Source organism: Aythya marila (genome assembly GCF_965140915.1).
Source record: "Aythya marila genome assembly, chromosome: 3".
NCBI classification, from domain to species: domain Eukaryota; kingdom Metazoa; phylum Chordata; class Aves; order Anseriformes; family Anatidae; genus Aythya; species Aythya marila.
In genome coordinates this window covers 80,248,013-80,263,084 of record NC_139044.1, presented here as the reverse complement: position 1 = coordinate 80,263,084, position 15,072 = coordinate 80,248,013, and the positions used below count along the sequence as shown (strand labels likewise).

Genomic DNA, 15,072 nt, shown 5'->3' with positions numbered 1-15,072 from the left:
TAAACCATATCACTAAGTTCAACATCTAAACATCTTTTAAAGACCTCCAGGGATGGTGACTGCACCACTTCCCTGGGCAGCCCATTCCAATGCCTTACAACCCTCTCAGTAAAGAAGTTCTTCCTAATATCCAACCTAAAACACCCCTGGCGCAACTTAAGCCCATTCCCCCTCATCCTGTCACCAGGCACGTGGGAGAACAGACCAACCCCCACCTCGCTACAGCCTCCTTTAAGGTATCTGTAAAGAGCAATAAGGTCACCCCTGAGCCTCCTTTTCTGCAGGCTGAACAAACCCAGCTCCCTCAGCCGCTCCTCGTAGGACTTGTTCTCCAGACCCCTCACCAGCTTCATCGCCCTACTCTGGACTCGCTCAAGCACCTCCATGTCCTTCTTGTAGCGAGGGGCCCAAAACTGAACACAGTACTCAAGGTGCGGCCTCACCAGAGCCGAGTACAGGGGGGCAATCACTTCCCTAGCCCTGCTGGTGTCGTGGTTCTGCTCAAGTGGGCAGCCACGCTCCACCACAGCCGCTCTCTCACTCCCCCTCCTCAAAGAGGAATGGGGAGAAAATAGGGTGAAAAGGGCTCAAAGGTTGAGATAAGGACGAGAAGATCACGCAGTAATTATTGTAACGGGCAAAACAGACTCGACATAGGGAGGTAGTAAGATTTATTGCTTATTACTAACAAGCTAGAGAAGTGAGAAACAAAGGAAAGAAACCAAAAGCCCCTCCCCCCCCCCATCCACCCTCTTCCACCTCCTCCCCCCGAGCAGTGCAGGGGAACGGGAGAATAGGGATTATGGTCAGTCTACAGCACTTCTCTGCCGCTCCCTCTCGGTCACTCTCATCCCCTGTGCTGTGGGATCCCTCCCACGGGATGCAGTCCTTGATGAACTGATCCGGCTTGGGCTTCCCACCGGCAGCAGCTCTTCCAGAGCTGCTCCAGATATGGGTCCGTACCACGGGGTCCATCCCTCAGGAGCAAACTGCTCCAACCTGGCCCCACGGGCAGCAGCTCCTGCCAGATCACCTGCTCCTGTGTGGTCTCCTCTCCACGGGCTACAGGTCTGGCCCAGAATCTGCTCCGGCAGGGGTCTTCCACAGGCGGCAGCCTCCGTCGGTGCAGGGCCACCTGCTCCACCGTGGTCTCCTCCATGGGCTGCAGCAGGGAACCCTGCTCCACCGCGGTACTCCATGGGCTGCAGGGGGACATCCTGCTTCACCATGGTTCTCACCACAGGCTGCAGGGGACTTCTGCTCCAGTGCCTGGAGCACCTCTTCCCCTCCTTCTTCACTGACCTTGGCGCCTGCAAGACTGTTTCTCACTCCTCTCACTCTCCCAGCTGCTGTGTGGCGCAGCGTTTTTTTCCCTGTCTTAAACATGCACTCACAGAGGCGCAAAACAACATTGCTTATTGGCTCGCCTCTGGTCAGCAGTGGGGCCCTTACCAAACATGGGGCAGCTTTTAGATCCTTCTCACAGAAAACACCCCTATGGCCCCCTGCTACCAAAACCTTGCCACGTAAACCCACTACAGCTGGTCACACTGTTTCTTATGCAAGCCGGGATGCCGTTGGCCTTCTTGGCCACCCGAGCACACTGCTGGCTCATATTCAGCCGACTATCAACCATCACTCCCAGGTCCTTCTCTGCCTGGCAGCTCTCCAACCATTCCTCTCCCAGTCTGTAGCTCTGCTTGGGGTTATTGCGCCTCAGGTGCAGGACCAGCACTTGGCCTTGTTGAACTTCATAGAGTTGACCTCAGCCCATCGGTCCAGCCTATCCAGATCCTCCTGCAGAGCCTTCCTACCCTCAAGCAGATCGACACACTCACCTAACTTGGTGTCATCTGTGAACTTACTGAGGGTGCACTTGATCCCCTCATCCAGATCACTTATAAAGATATTAAAGAGGACTGGCCCCAGTACCGAGCCCTGGGGAATGCCACTCGTGACCGGCCTCCAACTGGATTTGACTCCATTCACCTTGACTCTTTGGGCCCAGATATACAGCCAGTTTTTAACCCAACGAAGTGTACACCAGTCCAAGCCACGAGCAGACAGTTTCTTGAGGAGAATGCTGTGGGAGACGGTGTCAAAAGCCTTGCTGAAGTCAAGGTAGACCGCATCCACAGCCTTTCCCTCATCCACCAAGCGCTTCACTTTGTCATAGAAGTTTGTCAAGCAGGACCTGCCTTTCATAAACCCATGCTGACTGGGCCTGATCACCTGGTTTCCCTGTAAGTGCCGTGTGATGACACTCAAGATAATCTGCTCCATGAGTTTCCCTGGCACTGAGGTCAAACTGACAGGCCTATAGTTTCCCGGGTCTACCCTCCGGCCCTTTTTGTAGATGGGCATCACATTTGCTAGCTGGTCACTAGGTATTCCAGAAAGATGCAGGAAAACTCCACACTAAATCAATGAGGAATAGTTCTCCCAACTCCTATTTCAATATTAATGTTTTGTAGTCAAAGATGTATTGAAATCCTTCATTATTAAAGTTTATGTCTCCTTTCAATACTCCTTTTCTTATCACTGTTCCCAGTCTCCAAATACTTGTTCAAATTACCTCCAAATTTTGGGATGGCTTCAATATGTGCATCTATGAGTTTCATTTTTTTTCCATGATTCTTTATATTCCAGGATTTTTTTTTTCCATATTGCAAGTCATTTTTGAAAAATATTTATCTATCTAGAATCTCCAAAAATAAATTATAGTCCTACCAATAGGAAAGGACCACAGCAATTATCCCATTTCTCTACAGCATTTTTTGGCTTGTTAAATTTACATCACAGAATAACAGCCTACTTGCACAGATGCCATCCGAGTTAATTGATTATCAGTCCTGTGCTTTCAAATCTTCTTACAAATATGATGTTATATAAGACTAAAGAAGGCCCTTTTTCAACACCTACAACTATGTCTGCTAACAAAGAGAAATCTAGGGTATGTTAGAATTCTCAGTTGTACAGTACACTTGATGGCTATTAGGGCTGCACATACTTCAGTCTTGTTCCTACTGTATAAGCCTAATTAGCCTAATAATACCCAATTAGAGAAGCAGGGTTGTGTAAAAGGCCTTTCAGCTCCACCCTAAAGCTTTTAGTTCACAAATAGGAGCTTGGATGTACCTACCACCATCCCACTACACAAGAATTTTGGCCTCAGGGCAAACAGTAAGAGTACTGCAGAACATAACTCATCAGATGCTACTCTGGACCTGGATTTTATTCCTTTTTCCTTTTCAGTTCTTATAGGTTATAAGAAAATTACTCACTTAACACTTCAGCTTTTGACTATCCTAAAGGAAACCACATATAGAACATTATTTCCATTTCACAAAAGCTGACAAATGAAAGTAAAATGACTTATTTGAGGAGCAACACAGTCAAAGACGAGAAAAGGAAGAAAGTCCTATTTCCTAAATGCCTATGCAAGGTATTAACCACTGTCCCAAATGTAAGTGTATGGTGATAAGGTGCTTCGTGCCCTTTCTCACAATGTATTTTTTTTGTTGTTGTTGTCTTTCACCTTTCTGAACTGCAGCCAGACAATGGAAGAGATTTCACTCATGCTAATACGTTAGGATGAAGTAAAGATAAAAGTTAATCAAAATACTGACACAGATATTTGTCATGCTCAGTTCATTTAATCTGAAAACAGTACTGATATACTCAAAAGCTTGAATTAATTTCAGCAACATTTCTATTACTTGTGTCTTATTCCAAAATGTAAGTTTTCATTACAAATTGGAAGCCAACCAAAAATAAGTTTGTTGACTCAAAAAATACTGAGAATACATTCTTTTTGGTACTTCAGTCTCTTTGCCAGCTCTGAACCTGAACATCACGGTACATATTTTAACAACAAACATTAAAGTTTCTATACCTTCCTATTAGGTAGTTAAAAATAACCACATCCTTTCTAGTCATTTATGTATATATAAAAGCTATTACTATTTAGATATGAAGAGCCTTTAAACACATATGTGATTCTTTTCAGTACACATAAAATATAGTAAATAAGAGGCAAATGTCATACATGTATACGCTCTCAAAAATCCAAGGATCAAAATGAAATATCCATCATAGAAACTATGCATATCTTCACAGTAAGTGATCAGGATCTTTGAAATGCACATTAAAACCTGTAAAGTTTACATTAGTCTGGATCACACTAAGCAATTGTGTGAAAAAATAGTATTTTAACAAAGCTAGAAAGAAATACAAAATTATTTGTTAATTTTGGACAAATTCAAGATATTTTTTGTCAGTATAATCTTCTTTAATATATCTAGGCAGAATTCAGCCAATATTGGTTCTACTTTCTTTTTTCAATACACTACTCTTAAATATTTATTTTTCTTACCCAAATAACTGGATAGATTCTGAAAATATGATTTTCATTTATGCATTTTCTACTGCTTGGAAATTGATTCCTGCTTTTCAATTGCAGACCAGCAATAATTTAAGTTATAATAATATTTAGTAAATACTAAAGGCATATGGTAGTAGGCAAATCTTTCCAACTTGCTTGCAGTACTTGCTCAACTAGCTTTCTATGCTTCATCAGTTGAAGAAATATCTGACATGTCTGCCAACGGTTTGTCAACATTCTTGTAATTGCCACTACTGTTGAGTACTTTCACAGGAATTAGATGTTTGATGATATAAGATTTATTTTACTTTCTCTGTTTGTTTTGTTTTTGCAATATAGTTTTATATATATAACTATATATATATAGGCTGTGATATACAGGAGATACCGAATACCTTCATGGTCTGTATAGGATTCACAAGCCACATCCTTGTGCTCTAACAAGAGATTTCATTTGACAGTTGAGCTATGAGCTCTTGACAAATGCACATGACCAGCACAACAGCAGCAACTCACATTGAAAAATGTTGGTATGGTTTTGGTATCCACCTTTTATATTCTGCAGTCCAATTCTGCAGTTCCAAGGGAATGGAAACCCAAGGGTTTTTTTCTTTCCTGAAAAGTGCTATGCTTATCAAGCATAACAGGATGAACAGGATGGGAAAATTCTGTAGCCTCTCTGCAAAAGCATGTGAAGTGCTATAGGATGCAAACCAAAGAGTAGTCCAAAGAGAGTCTTAACATCCTGTGGCAGGCCTTAATGAAAAACATCTGTGTTTTTCATTAAAGAATAAGTAAATGAAATATATTATGTATAAGAAATATACATATATAACGGTAATGAATGTATATGAAATATGTAATGTATAAAAAAATACAGTATGGGAAGCAAGGAGAAGATATGACAATATGATTATATTGTTTTGTAATCTTCCATCTCTTTCCTTAAATATTTCATCACCTAAATAATAATGATGATTTTTTTTTTACAAAACTTTTCTAAACACCAGCAGACCATTCAGTAATTGCATAAAGCAAAGTAATTAACATATTAGGACACTTAAAACTAGAAGGTTCTTTCACAACAAGGGTGCTGACTATGGTATGCAAATGCCATGAACAAATCAATTGAAATGAATGTGAAATGCTTCCAAACAGAAAAATGAAATGTTTTACTCATGTGGCATTTGATTGAGAAGGTGTGAACTTACAGATATTACAATATGATATGTTGCATAAGAATCCATTCAATGCTTCATTTGTGCCTATAAATTTGACTGGATAAGCAGCACCACAGTTCATAATATCTCATTTACACAGCTATGGCACAGTCCTACATATGTACTCAAGAATGCATAGCAGCTTCTGTGGAGTTGGTGAACACAGAATAAAAAACGGGTCATAAAACGAATAATACTTCATATCTCTTGCTAGTAATGTTGAGTCAAGGTGAAGTCAGGTGATGAGGAAAGCGGAGACACGAGTTCCTTTAATGAAACTTTCAGTTTGGTGTAATTTCAATCCTTCCACTTGCAAATTTAAGCACAATAGCATGTTACATCATCTACAAGGCATATGACAAACTGCAATTACAGTAACAGAAAAAATCTGCTCGACCCACCTTGTAGAACACTAGACAACTGTTAGAAGTCTTTTCCCACCAACAGCAAATACACTACCGTACTTAAAAAGAAGTGACATCATGAAGTTCTTGTAGAAATATATGGAAAAGTTGTATTACTTATAACAGTTAAAAATAAGGAACTATATACATCATATTTTCATATAAAAGGTATAAAAGTATAGATCAGATAGATGGTAACATGGGGTATCAGCTGAGATACATTGACCAGGAACTCAAAATACGCATATACATATAAGTCTTCATACACGTATGTTTCAGAAGAGAGCAGAGGTGGCCAAATGCACAGCCAGCTTTGGAAGAAAGACAAAGGCAGTATCATGTCCTTGAGCAACCTGGTATCTTGAATGGAACTGTTTTTCTGAGTAACTGTACCTCCTGTACCCTTACTCCAAAGGCACAATCTAGCACTGAACATGTGCACACTGTGGCTTCGAGAATGTCAGCAGTATTGAACTTCATACATGAACATATGAAGTATAATGTATATATTAAGTAAACCATACCATAGCAAGACAACAACATTAGAAAATAAAATATTGTTCCAAAGTTGGTAGTATGTACTGCTAGGCAATGGGACTTTAAGTAAAGCAGGCTCAAGTCACAAATCTCAAAATTAGAAATCTCTGATTAAAGCCACTCAAGATAAAGACAAAAATATGTACTTATTTTTAGACCAGAGCAGAAAAGCTAAGGACTGATCTATCGGTGAAAACTGTGTGCTGCTCAAAATATCTTGAAAGCAAATAGTAATTATCTGCTGCAGGTATAGAACATTGTTGTATTGAGACATCATGAGGACAGTGTGCACTGCCAGCAAAAGTGGAGATTTTGCGTCTACACAGTAAGAGTAAGTGCCAGTAGAATGATAGAATAATAGAATATCTTGAGTTGGAGGGGACCCATAAGGATCATCAAGTCCAATTCCTGGCACCACACAGGTCTACCCAGTAGGAGCATGACAGAGCAAACCACAGGCCCAACTGGCAGAAACAGAATGTAAATGTCTGTGAACATGCCCATGTAAAGGTTCTCTGAATCCTTCCATTCATCCTGACCATGCTTTTTAGAAAACAACTACTTTTCAGCCCTGTCTGTGCCCATCATCTTCTTCCAATCAGCACTCAAATAAAGCCAACTCCTCTTTCTGTAGTTCACAAACTTTTAAACACAATCATTATTACACATTCATTTATTCAGTAAAGAGTTAACAGTGAGTAGGGCCATACAGCATTTGTGTTTCTCTCATGACTGAAGTGTATGGCACCTTCTGCTGACTCCCTTTTCTTTCCAACGAACACAAAATAGTTAGCAGGTCAGAATTTATTTTCTCACCTAGATAAAAAGATTCCATGATACCACCAAAGATACACATGCTGATAAAAAAAGCTCCTCCAACTTAATTTTATTAAAAGATTGTGTGAAACATGAATGAGATTTAGGTAGTCAAAGAATTACTGTTTTGATACTGCAAAGCAGCAAAATGACACCTTGACAGAGATAGGAAAGCTCCCAGTTGCTCATCAAAGCAGCCAGCATTCCAAATTGCACTATAAATAGAACTGAAAAATGTATGATAGAACTGAAAATATATGACATTTGAAACATACCTGATTTGGGCTAGTTACCTGGGTGCTAGGTATTGATTGAGCAACATAGCCTCAATGTACTTTGTAGCAAGACAGGTACAGAATCAAAGCTCTTGGATTTCAGCCTTTAACTGCCAGTTCTTCTTTTCCCCACTACCTCTACGCGCTGTATAATACTGGCAAGCAATTGACAGCCTTTAGAATATTCTAATGTCACTACTACTTAATATACACCACTGGTAATTCTCTGACTCCTTGACACTAACAAGAATAACTGAAGAAATAGATTAAACTTCAACTAATATATTTTCAATCTTAAATTAGTTTCTTTAACACATAAAACACCCCTACTGTCCCTTGAATACAGTGATTAATAGATATATTACACTCGAGCTATACAGAGTAGAGATTATTACGTAATTATATGAATATTTATTTCTATGTATGTACATACGTAAAAATAATCTGTTTGCATAAAACATTGCAGCTTTTAACACAATATATTGAACACTGGATCCACTGCTAGGAAGACTCCTTGTGTATGCATTATGTTACAAATGAACATGTTTAGTTTAAGCCAGAGCTGCCATATATCAGAACTACCGCCTGGGTATCTTTCATATAGGAGTACCACTGAGCTGACCTGCAGAGAAATACACTTTACCAGCACTTTCACAGCATGTCTGCACTTACCGCTACTCAAATATAGGAGGGAAGGAAAGAGTTATCTGTATTATATTTACTTGTTAACTTTGTCAAATGTGACTTAACTTTAGTGTACTTCAGCCATAATGTTCAATATATTATTTACTGTAATTGCAGTCATTCCATATTCCCAGAAAGGCAGTTTAAGTAACAGTACTGGTAGCAGAACATTCCCCCCGACAAAGTCTAGCCTAGACTACTACAGGAGTTTTAAAGCATGAGTATTTTTGACTTCATGAATATATGTCTTTGCAGAGGCCACAGACAAACAGGCAGTTATCTTGCTTTTTTAATACCACCAGGAATATTGAGTTGAGTGTCTTATATTTAAAAGAGAGCTTTTCAAAGTACCTTAGACAGAGACAAAATATATGGGACATACAGGATAGCACATATAGCAATAGCACCCAGAGGGAAAATAATTATATATACTTCCTACTTAAATGTCTGGACAGATCTATAGCATGCACTAAAGGTAACTTCTGTCTGCAGTATACCTGTTATCATTATTCAAAAGCCTTTAAGAAGATTTCTGAAGTTCATGTTAGTGCAATTTTTAGTTCTCCCCCAAAGTACACCCATTTATCTGTTTAAAGATACTGCCACCCTTATAAGTTGCACTTCCCCAACTTGCAAGTCATTTCTCTTGTTTTCCTGAACAGAGTTCTGTACCAAGTGAAGGTGGCTATTAGTAGATCACAAAATGTCACCTCATAAGTAATTGCTGAGGTTCCAAACAACTTCTACTCTTACAAGGTACAGATACTAATAACATTTTTCTGTCTTCAAGTGAGATAGAGGTATTATTTAGATACCTTCTTTATATCTGAAGGAGGACTCAGAAAGCTCATTCCTTTTTCCCTAAGTACACTAGCTGGTCAAACCGATGATCTCATCCATTCTTATAGGCCTTATGTCGCTCATCTTAAGTATGAGGGTTATATGCTAAAATATCAAAGACTAACTTAGATCAAACTGCTTTGGCTTTGGATATCAGGAGCTTCCAGACTACTAAGGGCATTTATTTAAATGGATGTGGAATAACCAAGTGAATTCATAATTCAGGTTTCCAAAAAGTTCCAGGATTAGTAACACAGACTTTTCAAACAGCCTTATTATTTCTAAGAGATAAAACCCGAGTCTCTTGAGATGACACTTTAAAGATCTGTCTGAACTGTCCAGGACCAATTACATATGAAGAAACTAAGGTATTGGAATAGAAGATAAAATGTTTCTAGTTAGCTATATCTGTTTAGTTTGCATTTTCACTTAAGATTAAGGAGTAAGATTTTACATTTGTATCAAGCACTGACTAGTCAATATTTTATTTAGGCTTTTATTTAACAAAGTACCTGCACTTTGGCTGGAAAGCTTCTATGCAAGACACTGAAAGAGGAAACTGGGAAGGAAGGGAGGAAGGGAGGAAGGGAGGGAGGGAAAGAAGCTAAAGTCATAGAAAGACGGAGAAGGAAAGATAAGGGAGGATAAGCTTTGTCCTTAAAAACAGGAGTAGAAATGTTGCTGGGAAATTGTTACCTTTGAAGGACTTGGTAACTCAGGTCACTAAAAATGGTTTTCAAGAAATGAAATATCTGCCCTATGAACTCTCTGGGCTTAAAGTAAGATTTAGGATCTCCCATACCTCATCTTTGAATATATAATATATAAATATAATTTCAGATTAATTTCTGATAGTAGAAGAGGGAAGAAAAGCACCATGAGGAGAAAAAAAATAAAATATTACAGCAATATAAAAAGATTCAAGCGGCATTTAATTTTCATGTTTTCATTTAAGAAAACAAGTTGCAGGGCAAAAATCTACATAGCTCTTTAGAAATTAAAACACAAGTCAAGGGGTGAGTTTGTGATTTCCAGTGCAAGAACCACACACAAATAAATCATCTTTACCTTTTTTTTCTTACATGTCAAGCACCAGAACAGCATTAGTGGAGCCATACCCAGGGGTTTTCAAGACCATTACTGATGCAATTACATCTGATGCTTTCTTCACTGCAAAAGAAAACCATACCTGCTTCAAAATTCTGAGTGTAACTAAATTCGTATGTTATGTATATGTTATAAGGATTCCCTCATTCAGGAAAAGAGTCCATATCAGGAAATTGGTCCAGAAAGTCAGTTTCAAGATTTCCCAAATCTTGAAATAACATCTAAGCTCTTTGGAGTACAAATAGTAAGTCAAGTGTCCAGAATTGCTCATTGTGCCCACTAATATCTAGATTTTAAAATAAAATTTAAAATAAATAAATAAATAAATCACCTCTTTACTTTGGATTTCACCCAATTAAAAAAGAATTAAATTCTAATAAAAGTTTAAAAAAAAACAACAACAACAACAACAACAAAAACAAGTATCTGGAGTTCATCTAACATTAATGACATTGCTGAAAAATGTTCATTGAAACCTATGCTCATCAGATATCTTGATATATGTTCCACATGTCACAGAGATTTTAAGGAAAGGCTTGACAAATCCTGCCTTCGCCAGTTCTAAAGGACTTTCCTTAAAACTGCACGCCAAAAAATTTACCATGCTGAAAGGGCATTAAATTGTGCTAGTCCATTGGCCATATGTTCTGAAAAAACCTCCATAGCAGTCATGACCATTGCATGGAGGTCATATGCATTGATGTCTAAGTCATGCATAATTGCAATTTTCAAAAGGACAAGCAGACTTTCCAGTAACAGTTGTTTTTCTAGTCTTATGCTGTTAAGGCAAAGAATTTTCTGTTGTCTCAGCTCTAGAAAGAAAGTACAAGGAAATCTCAAAGGAAAGCACATGCATTTTCTTTTGTTTACTGAAGTTCAGTGGCAAGATAGCCAAGTTCCTTTCAAATAAATCTACTCAGATCTGGTGAGGTAGTGAGCATGAACCATGCCTGTTCTCTGAAGGTAATGGAAACCACAGCTGCTCCTTTCAGAACAAGAATCAGGCTTTGTCATGCTACACAGATGCAATCTTTTTTTTTGTCTTGCTGTATGCAACATTTCCATTTTACAACAAAAATCATGCTTCCAAGAATTCTGATCATATCCTGTGCCCTTAGAGGTTTGAGAAAAGAATTGTACCTTTTCCCACATTTCCCCAGAAGACTTCATGACATATGTGGTAACTTACTCCTTGCTATAAATCACAAAGTCTTTGAGAAGAACCTATGAGATCTAAAATTCCCTCATTTCTTCCTGCCTAAAAAAATAAAAAAATAAAAAAATAATTAAAAAAAAAAATTAAGGGAGATTTCTACTAGGAAGAAGTGAAAAAATAAGAGAATAGAAGAATAAAATAGCCACCAAAAGTTGTCTAATGCTCTAATAGAATTGGTTTATATCCAGGCTGGTTAGTTTAGTGATAATAACACAGAAAATCACAATGAATTAAGACATCATCACCTGGGTAGTAGGTACTCTCTTTGACGTATAAATAAAAAAGTAAAACTCCAAATGTGATTCTGATTCCTGAGGCTATTTTATTTTTCAGAAATATAAAAATTAAAGTAGTCAGGAAAAAAATAGTAGTCTTCCTGTACCTAAGTTTGAAAGTCATCTGCTTCTGCCTTCCTGAGTACCCAGGCATGCGGTTGTCAGTGTTTCAAAGCTGCCATGTTCTCATCCTTTCTTCCCTGATAGTATTTGGAATATTTTACAAATCTGAAATTTTTGTATATGTAAGCAGAACTGTCTGCATAATCTAGATTAAATGAAATTGAATTGTTGGAGAATGAAAACTATCATTTGACACTGTTCCACCATGCAGAGAACAAGGTTTTCCTGCTCTTACCTCCCTGCTGGGATTAAAAATAAAAGTCAACATCATACCTATTTCCTGAATTCAACCTCCATACATTTCAAAATAAGAACTAGTAATATGATTCCTCCTCCTTCCATAATAGCAATCTTTAACTAATATCACTGCGCAATAACTACAGCTGCAAGCAATATTTTACAGATGTAATTTCTTTTCATAAACGTTGAACTATACAGCAAATTAAAAACATCTCTATGCAAGTATAGTTGTGTAATAAAGTGGCTAGAGAAGGCATTTTTAGTTGGTTTCTATTCTCAGTTTTGCCATTGAAAACTTTATATGCTTTTTCATATAAACTTTCATTGCCTACATAAATATTATGAAATTATAGAAAAAATATCTCCATCCAGTTGTACTAAGATTTGTACTAAGATATGGCAATGCTTATATATATATATATATATATATATATATATATATATATATATATTTGAACTTACATATGTATGTATATATCTTAGTTTTTGAGTTGTTTCAGTTCTGGTTATTTCAGCTTCAGTCTTAGCAATGCTACAAGTAATGCTCATTTTCTAAGACTTTATTTCAGAAATACATTGCTCAAACAAACTGAATAGCCTCAATACATAAAATTTATCCAGATTTGTCTAAAAAAGATTTAAATGCATGGTTTCCGTCTATTAGGACACTGGTCCAAATTCCAAACTAGTGTAGAAGTACAGAGAGACAGAGTAGGTATTTTTACTTTTCTAGTGAACCTGTTCTCCCGTGAATCCTTGAATATTCAGTTGGTCCAGAGAGAGCAAAAGGAGAGCATAGCTTTTCAGCCATGGAGAGTAACCTAGTCCAGTTTTTTAGCATAAGAGGTATATTGTAACTTCAACAACAATATTCTCACTTATATTCGTTCCTTGTCCTTCTATCTAAACAGTACAGGTCTCAATTACTAAATACATAATCCTCTTTTCACTTACATTAATTCTTTCCACATCGCCTGCCTTCCCCCCCCCCCCCCCTCCTAACGGTACCAGGGCATCACATGAGAAAGTGGAATATTTAAATTGGGAGAAGTTAATCTCTCTTTTTAGATAAGAGCAAGTCTCCTTCAGAAGACGTATCAGAGTACCTCATACTCCTACTCTGAAATGTTGTATGAAAGAAAGTAACTGTATCAACATTTGATAGAAAGAGTATCACCCTGATCAAACTACAATCATAATGTTAGCCGGTATAGATACTTCCCCCAACACTTTATGTCTCAATGGCTTGAGTTTCTGTGATAGTTTTCTTTTTTCTTTTATTTTTTCCTCCTGGTTATGCTTCTGAACTGCCTTATTGAGCTAAAAAAGAAATAAAATGTTAAGAGAGAGCATCATTTCTCTCAAAACTTTCTTGATTCTTTAAAAAATTTGACCATCTTGTAAGATGGGGACTACTGTGTAACTCTCTATATTTTAGAGCTGAAAGGCACCAAAGCTCTCTTGTAGTTTAATACTGAAATATTGGTTTTGGAATTTGCACTGTAGCCCTCTGATGGAAGACTGCCCAGGCAAAATAAATAAACAAAAAAACAAATGGATGGGAAGGGACCAGACCTTGACATTTTTATTCACAAATTCTATTCAGCACTCAGAAAAAAGAGAGTAAAATAAATTATTTTATTTGTGCATACCAAATTTTGCTGTTGGAGTTTAATTTTACAGACAATGTAATTTGTTGTACATCATTTCAACAAAATGAGAAAAAAATAAATGCTTATTTTGAGGAGGTCAAATCACGGTAATTTCATCACCATGGTGGAAAGTTTAACTTCCATTGAAGAAACATGAAAATGGTTTGTTACCCTGAAGATGATGCTTTGAATAAAAGTGCTACTACAATTAAATGTAGCATAAAATGATATTATTTATGTGGCATTGTTTGACTTTATTTGAACTAAACAGTCATGGAGGTTGTAATTGCTTATCATTTAGAAGCAACATTGAAATAATGTTCTTCCTTTTCTGATGGGAAACAGTTAATCACATATTACAGCACAAATATGGATAACAAAGAGCATCAATTTATAACAGAGGTTGATTTTGGACACAGGTTTGTTTTATCTGGCATATCAGCAATACTACAGGAAACCATGCTCATGCCAGAATGCATAATGTTGAAAGATTCACATTATCAGATTTCCCATGCTGCATGCTGTTGTTCCGGGTAGCATCTTGAGACTGGTAACAAAATCCAGATGCAAATCTAGGACATTATTTTTTAACTTTTATTTAAATGTAAAACTTCCTGCTTATGTTGTTCAAATACCAAGTTTGCAATAAGTAGTTTATTAGCAAAAACAAAAAGATGTATTTTGATCTGACTTAGCAGGTCACTAAGCTTCTACATCCTTCATATATTACTTGTCCTTCTAGGGTCTGACTTTGCAAAAACAAATCGTTCAGCTAATAATAATAAGTGGATGTTTTTCAAAAATCCCATACTGAGCATGTTTTTATTTTACAAATGCTTACACTGGAAATGTAGCAGGTTAAATAAAGGACAGTATCTCTAACAATTTACTACATTTACTAGTATCTCTTACATTTACTACATCCAGCTTCACAATAAAGGAACAATTTACTTTCTCTCTAACAATTTACAGAGCATTTACTACATCCAGCTTCACCCTCCTCTCCACACCACTGAGTATCACCTTAATACAAGTAACAATTTTAAAAGCACATACTTATCATGTTTATGTTTTTGAAATCAACTGATAAATATGGGGGCCTACTCACTCACATTCACAAAGACTGCAGTAACTATCTCTGAAATATACATCTCTCTACAGAGTATTTCCAATTAACTGAAAATATACCGATGAATTAATCCATTAATTGATTTAAATACCTCTGTAAAAAATGTATAGTTTCAAAGTGAGTATGACTCAAGCAGATCAATCACAGATTTCAAAGAGAACAAACAATGT

At 37.3% G+C, this 15,072-nt stretch overlaps 1 protein-coding gene across 12 annotated transcripts in view; it reads right to left on the bottom strand.

Moving 5' to 3' along the window:
* Nucleotides 1–15,072, bottom strand: part of LAMA2 (laminin subunit alpha 2) — a 375,103-nt gene that overhangs the window by 347,237 nt on the left and 12,794 nt on the right. The window contains exon 1 of one of the 12 annotated variants that reach the window (XM_082757556.1): nucleotides 10,229–10,244. The exons of the other annotated variants lie outside the window; for them this stretch is intronic. The gene's annotated coding sequence lies outside the window, so the exon portion shown is untranslated. Of the gene's footprint in view, nucleotides 1–10,228; nucleotides 10,245–15,072 lie in introns of those variants that run through there. 12 annotated transcript variants of the gene reach the window in all.